At 37.1% G+C, this 6,518-nt stretch overlaps 1 protein-coding gene across 1 annotated transcript in view; it reads left to right on the top strand.

Annotated features, from left to right (window-relative positions):
* The first annotated feature begins 3,202 nt into the window (after positions 1-3,202).
* Positions 3,203-6,518, top strand: part of DLGAP2 (DLG associated protein 2) — a 109,574-nt gene continuing 106,258 nt past the window's right edge. Inside the window, exon 1 of the mRNA XM_005433994.4 lies at positions 3,203-3,265. The gene's annotated coding sequence lies outside the window, so the exon portion shown is untranslated. The remainder of the gene's footprint in view (positions 3,266-6,518) is intronic.

The following is a 6,518-nucleotide window of genomic DNA, read 5'->3' as shown; positions in this document are numbered from 1 at the left end:
AACAGTGCTAAGGCTACCATTTTCCTCTATGTCCACGGCTGTAGAACGTTCTGCCAGTAGGCCCACCTTGACCGAAGGGCAAGCTGAAATACTGTGGATCTATGAGACAAAGGAGGCGAATGACATGAAATGAATGCACCATTTTATGACACTTGAATTTCAGCATGCACAAAAATTCTGTGGTAATCCGCCTGACTTCATTACCATGAGATATGAAGGCTATTGCTGTGCTCATGAATGAAGGATATGCTTTTCATTTCTATGGTCAGTAATAAAATCAGTAATTTCTAGGAAAAATGTAAACTGAATAAGTAAAGACCATGTATGTCTGTTTTTGAAGGAATAATATGACTTTGAAGTACAATTCAACCTCACACAAAGATTGTCTTTGTAATATTGCAAGAGCCACTGAGACTTTAGATTATGTTTCATAAGTGCAGAATACAAAAATTTAATCTCTTCAAGGGCTGAAGGAACTGACAGTAGCCATTTGAAAAGACAGTCTAAACAATGAATTAGTAATGTGAATAGGTATAATCATAAAATATAAAGAAATTAGAAGTACTCATGCTTAGGAAGTAAACTAATCACTAAGAGCTACTCATATCCCTAATGCAGATTCATAAACCCAAGGAAATCACAAAGGAGTTTTAAGTTCCTTTGAAACATTTGCAATTGACCCTATTCAAAACAGAATACAGCTTTTTTTGCAGAATGGAAATTCTAACTTTTTTGTGCTCTCTATACGATCTTCTAGGCAACATGCTTGCTGACACTAACATATGTATTCATATAGGATAGCTATGAGAAAGAAATCAATTCTAATCCTAAATCTACTGGAAAATTGAGGCAGAAAGAGATTGACTGAATTGTACAAATTTGCACTGGGTTTCTTACAGCAAAGTTAGAATCTGACTTAAGGATCCCATTGCATGACCTTTCCTATTCATTTTGAAGAGAAAATTTATTTTCTTCCTTTTTTCTGCAAACATGCCAAAGCCATAAACATTTAGTCTAGTTTAGCCTACCCCTAAAATTTTTGTCTAGTTTTGAGCAGAGCTTGTGAGAATAATGCTGACTTCTTGCAAGGGAGAAATAATGTTAAGCATTTTATTTTCTTTGGATTATTGTACAAGTGTTTCTGAATATATGTATATGATACAACTTTGGAATAAATTAATAGCTTCTTTTTGAAAAATACAAAACTACTGTTTCAATGTAAAGCTTGTTTATTATGAAGTTAACAGTAAGATCTCCTAGTTTGTTTCATGAATGTAAAGGATCTTTCAGAATATTTTTGTTATAACTTTCATTTGATTCCTTATTTCTCTGCAGCCAAATTAGAGGACAGGCATATGAGTTATACAACATAGGCAGATCATGTGAGCGAAGTCTCCATGGAAACTGCCTAATTTGTGCTTTTATTTAATTAGAGTTGTCCATTACCTCTGAAAATGAAATTTAATTTAAATTCATATGCCAGTCATTTTTTAAATTGTGTATGACTCTTTATCCATCACTTAACAAGATCTCTAGTAGGCTGTATTTTAGCAGAGTGAGTTTATTTAACAATTGAGTTTATAAACAAGATGTTTATTTGACAGTTCAGCTTATCCAACATTCTTAACATCCTCGGGACTTATTTTCTGTGCAGTGTTTGTGCTATAACTACCCGTTGTTATCATTTTTATATTCTTAACCTCATGAATTGTCAATACCAAGAACAATTGTTTGAGAGTATCTACAGGAGTATGTTCACTCATTTTGCTTGCTGTCAGATAATTGGGAAAAAAATCATAGCACAAATAAAAAGTGCAACCAAGACCAAGAAATACACAAAAGACATGTATTTGTTAAATGGAGCATTGAAACAGGAAAAACAGTGTGTGTGTTGTAAGCTGAACCACAAAAACCAGCTTGTCTGATACAGGGGTTGAGGTAGTCTGAAGAAAAGTCTTGAGTTGGTTCAGACTGATGGGAATGTCTGCCTGAGGATATACAGAACATGAATTTATGTGAGTTATTTAGAAGTCATCAATCCTCAGTTGTGCACTACAGAAACGTGGTCTGCAATACCTGATTTTATCTTTCTCTGAAGAATTCCTGGTTGAATGTATTGTGAGAGGCTATGGAGTACTCCACTCTTTCACTGTTCTTTTTAGGTGTCTGTGCTTGTAGCACACACAGATGGTAAGAAAGTACAGTAGAAGGCTGTATATACTCAGAGAATTTCCACTCAGCTGAGACATCAGCAAATATGGTTAATAGGGCAAAAATATTTGAAAAAACATTAAAAAAGCCTATACTATTGTGTACTTGTATGAAACACATCACTGCAATATTTTGTATCCTAATCTGTGTATTCTCAAGCCAATCTTGTACCTTAAGGAATTGTTACTGGCCCAATTTTCCATATGCAGCTCCGTGTTAGAAATATCTGAGCTAGGTGCCAGGTCCAAATTAATCTGTATGCCAGCATGACAAGAGCACAGTGCAGAGGCAACAAGCTGTGATTCTAAAAGCGACATGGGCAGGGTTGCTAAAAGCTGTGCTTAGGCCATTTGGCAGGTTTCTGCGTACCTCACTGCATTTATACAGCATAGACAAATAGTCTGAACTTAAGTACTTTTCTAGAATTACAGAAGTTGTCTCTTGCACAAAAGTAAATGTTATTGATGGAGAAAGTCACCATAACAGCATTATCAGTGTTCAGAATCGCAGAGTTGAAATGGTTGTGAATAAAAGATAAAGAAAGTGGCCTGAGAATCATGAGTGGCATTATTATCATCAGAGATGGGAAATGCTAAAGCTGCAACTGCAGGACTGACAATAATGATTCTTTCTGGAATAAATACATTAAGCCTAAAAGGCAGTAGAATTCAATGTGACTAAGCAAAGCTGAAAAGAACAATGTAAAAAATGTTATAAAAAAAAAGGCATTTATGAATATTATGACACTAGTGATGAGAAAACGTTTGGCAAAATGAAGAAAAAAAAAAAAGAAGTAGAAGATCACTAGAACAACTTGCAAAGAGGAATAGATACTACAGATAATGGCACCTCAACAGCTTCACAGTATCAGAGATACTGACTGGCCATAGGTATCACTGAGTGGGTTTAAAAACTAGTGGAGAGTTTATGTCTGGATATACAAAAGTATCAGCATTATTAAATAGCTACTTTGTTTCTGTCTTTTCAGAAGAAGAGGGTGGCGATCTGCTCAAGTCGGGCTTCAGTTTTCCAGGGACGCCAGAGGAGGAGCTAGGTACAGATACCATCTCTCAGATAACTTGTACAGCTTGTACATCCAGAGGCTGGTGCAGCCATGGGGGTGAGGAGGCAGGAGGCTGCTCTGTGGTACAGCCTTTCTCCAGCCACAAAACCCACAGCAGGCATGGTACCGGGCGGTGATAATGAGAGTGGCCAAAAACCTCTCAGTCCAATCTTCCTGGAAATTTCTCACCTACTATATAAGGTTAGAGAATCAAAAGCATCAGATTTGGGTAACATCCAGGCAACCAAGAATTCATAAGAAGGTGTTAAAGGAAATTATCAGCTTTCCTTCTTTTGTCTTTATCTTTTTGTCCTACCTCCTAGAGAACACAATAATTGCAGAAAGTTTTCAATGTTACCTTTTAAATTTAAAACAATAACAGAAGCAAGAAGTCAGAAACTCATAGAGCCCATGAGTGAAATCTTGATACCTCTGTCTCACAAGGCTAGTAGTAAAATGTCCCACTGGCTTCAGTGTAGCCAGATTTATACCTTTGAGATTGTACAAACCTGAGTTTCTGTTTGTGGAATTTCATATTCAGATTGTCACTGTTTTATGTGAAATCCATCAAAATTTTAATTTATATGCGATTCATTTATGTGGTTATTTTTGGAAGAGAAATATGGAAAGTCATTTCTGTGTGTTTGCTGGTTAAAGCTCCCTTTATTCAAAGTGAACATACTTACATTTCAGCAGTTGGTGTAACAGTAATTTTTCTGTTTATGCATATGCTGATGTTAATATATTACAACTCTTTATTTTGTGTTATTAGTGTACTTTTCTGTTTGACAAGAATATTATAAACTCTTGCACACTGATAGGGAGATAAATCATAGGTGCTATATTAAGGAAAAAAACCAACAGCTTGAAGAAGGAGCATGACTTCAGGCAGGGATTGTCATCATGTTTAAATAGGCTCTTAGAACAGGATTTTCTAAAACAGGTAGTGTTGCCACTCGGTTACACTCAAGTCAGGGAGTTCCGTAAATGTTCAGTGTAAAAATACCAGTATTGGACTTGTTTGTCCACTTAATATTCAAAAACAAGTGAAAAAAGTGAAGTTACAAAGATTGAACAGAAGGATCTTTTAAGGAAGAAACTGAAGAACCTTTAGGCAGTTTCTATCTTAATTAAAATAGTGTAAGAGGGAAGATACAGTTAAACAAGGCTCCCTAGGAACCTCACATGTGAATCCTACAGGAGTCATGGAATGAGCACACCTCTCAGCGTTCTTGAACATTGGGGTTTTTTTACCCTGCTGCCCCATTTCACAGCACACGGGAAGGGGTTCAGATGCCCTGGGGTAGAATTCTTCTCATCTAACAGTGGAAAGTAATTCAGATGTAGATGTCTAAATTGTGGATATCTGAACTTCCTTGAGAGTCAATGAAGAGTGATAGACTTTTCTAGGACATAGCAGATTTGGCCTACTTTAGAAACTTAACATAGGGTGAGATGAGTCATGCCCTAGAAGTATCTCGAAATTGTTCTCCTTCCCATTTGGTTGAGAAAGAACTGCAGGATTTCTGAAGCCAGAGGAAATGATGTATAAGTTAATAGTATTAAACGTCAGGTGTCTACAGGAGTAGGGACACTCATGTGAAATAGGTAATCCAAGATTAACACAAAGCTATAAACTAAACTGATCAATCATCCAGAATCCTGATTAGGAAGAAGAACAAGGGATTAGTCAACAGAAATGAGGAACAGGAAAGCAAAAATCTTGAATGAAATCACAACCAGACTACAGAGAATCTAAGCTGCTTTCAAAAACTTCAGCTATTTATGGCCAGAGGATTGGAAAAAAATACGCTAAAAGCAACGAAAGATCTCTCCTTGCTCCTAAATTTTGGCTCCTTATCGGTATCCTCTGAAAATATGTTCCAAAGATTGCTAGGTAATGAATGGAGAGAGGTGGGTGGCTTTAATATTTTCAGAAGGAAATCCTGTCCTGCTTAGCTGCCAAACCATAGATGGCCAAAATAAGTGGACTGGATACCATCAGCAATGTAAAACACATGATGTCCCATTCTCCCTTACAGAGAATCACTGTAAAACAAGGAGCATACTATGGGAGATGTAAATTGGGAAGACTTTTATAAAAGTTTTGGGATAGTCAGTTAAGTTCGATGTAGACAAGCTTTGTAGTTACAGCTGTGCTAGTGGTTAACACCTCTACAGACAGCTGGTGCATATCTGTCTGTCTGTCCCCCATTGTTGTGTTCCGTTACTTGAAGATTTGAGTTTGAGGCCATGAACTGAACATAACATTTGTGAAAAAACTACAAACTATTAGCTCTTTCTCACTCTCCACTTTTGCTTGCTGTTGCACATGTATGAAGTTAAATATTCGTTGGAGGGAAATCTGAATCTGAGAGGATACTCTAACCACTGGGTTATGGAAATGGGCTCTCTCTCAATATGTATACACATCTCAATGACTATGTAATTTTTTTCTATGAGCAGCCTCAGTCTGAAGTACTGGTAGCGATATTAATTTCTTGGGGGGGGGGTGGGGGGGGCGGCGCAGGGGACGACACCACAGAAAGGGCTTTCCTTGAGAAGTAAAACAATTGCCCCAAGACAATGCAGAATCTTTAAGGTAGCTTTAACTGCAGGGCCATTCATTATTCTAGACTCTCACTGTCCCAAGGAGCTTCAAGTTATGATCTCTCTGGAACTGAAAAATCTCTGGCTCCAGGCTCTTAGTTTTAAAGTAGGTTTAATACTTTCTAGTGAGGTTTCAGGGCTTTGGTGGGGATTAATTGATGTTCGCACAGTATCTCACCAGAGTGAAAATGCTGAATAGTCACTAAATAATATTATTAATACAATGATCCACTGCCTTAATTGGGAAAAAGTATCAAGGGATGGGACTGATCTCAACTCTTTTACATTATTGATTCTATAAAAGACATCATTAGTTAAAACAGGCAGGAATGCAATGGATTCCTTCAAAAAAAGCTTACCCAAGCGTTCATAGTCAGTTCTCAAGAACAATCTTTCATAGCTTTTCCATTACCTTTTATTTTTTAATAGAGTTCAAGGTGATAAGTATTGCCACGGTTACAAGATTCACACTCACACCAAAAATTCCTGTCCTTTTCACTAGGAATATCTCAAATAAGCAACCCGATAATGACAGCAGGGCATGGTGGAAGAAGCAAGAGATCTGACATGTGTGATCTCAAGCAGCTCACTCTAAGTCTCATGGAAACTGGCGTTCTAGCTGGTGGTTATAAAA

Source organism: Falco cherrug, chromosome 6, assembly GCF_023634085.1.
Source record: "Falco cherrug isolate bFalChe1 chromosome 6, bFalChe1.pri, whole genome shotgun sequence".
NCBI lineage: Eukaryota > Metazoa > Chordata > Aves > Falconiformes > Falconidae > Falco > Falco cherrug.
This window is presented reverse-complemented; position numbering and strand designations above follow the sequence as displayed.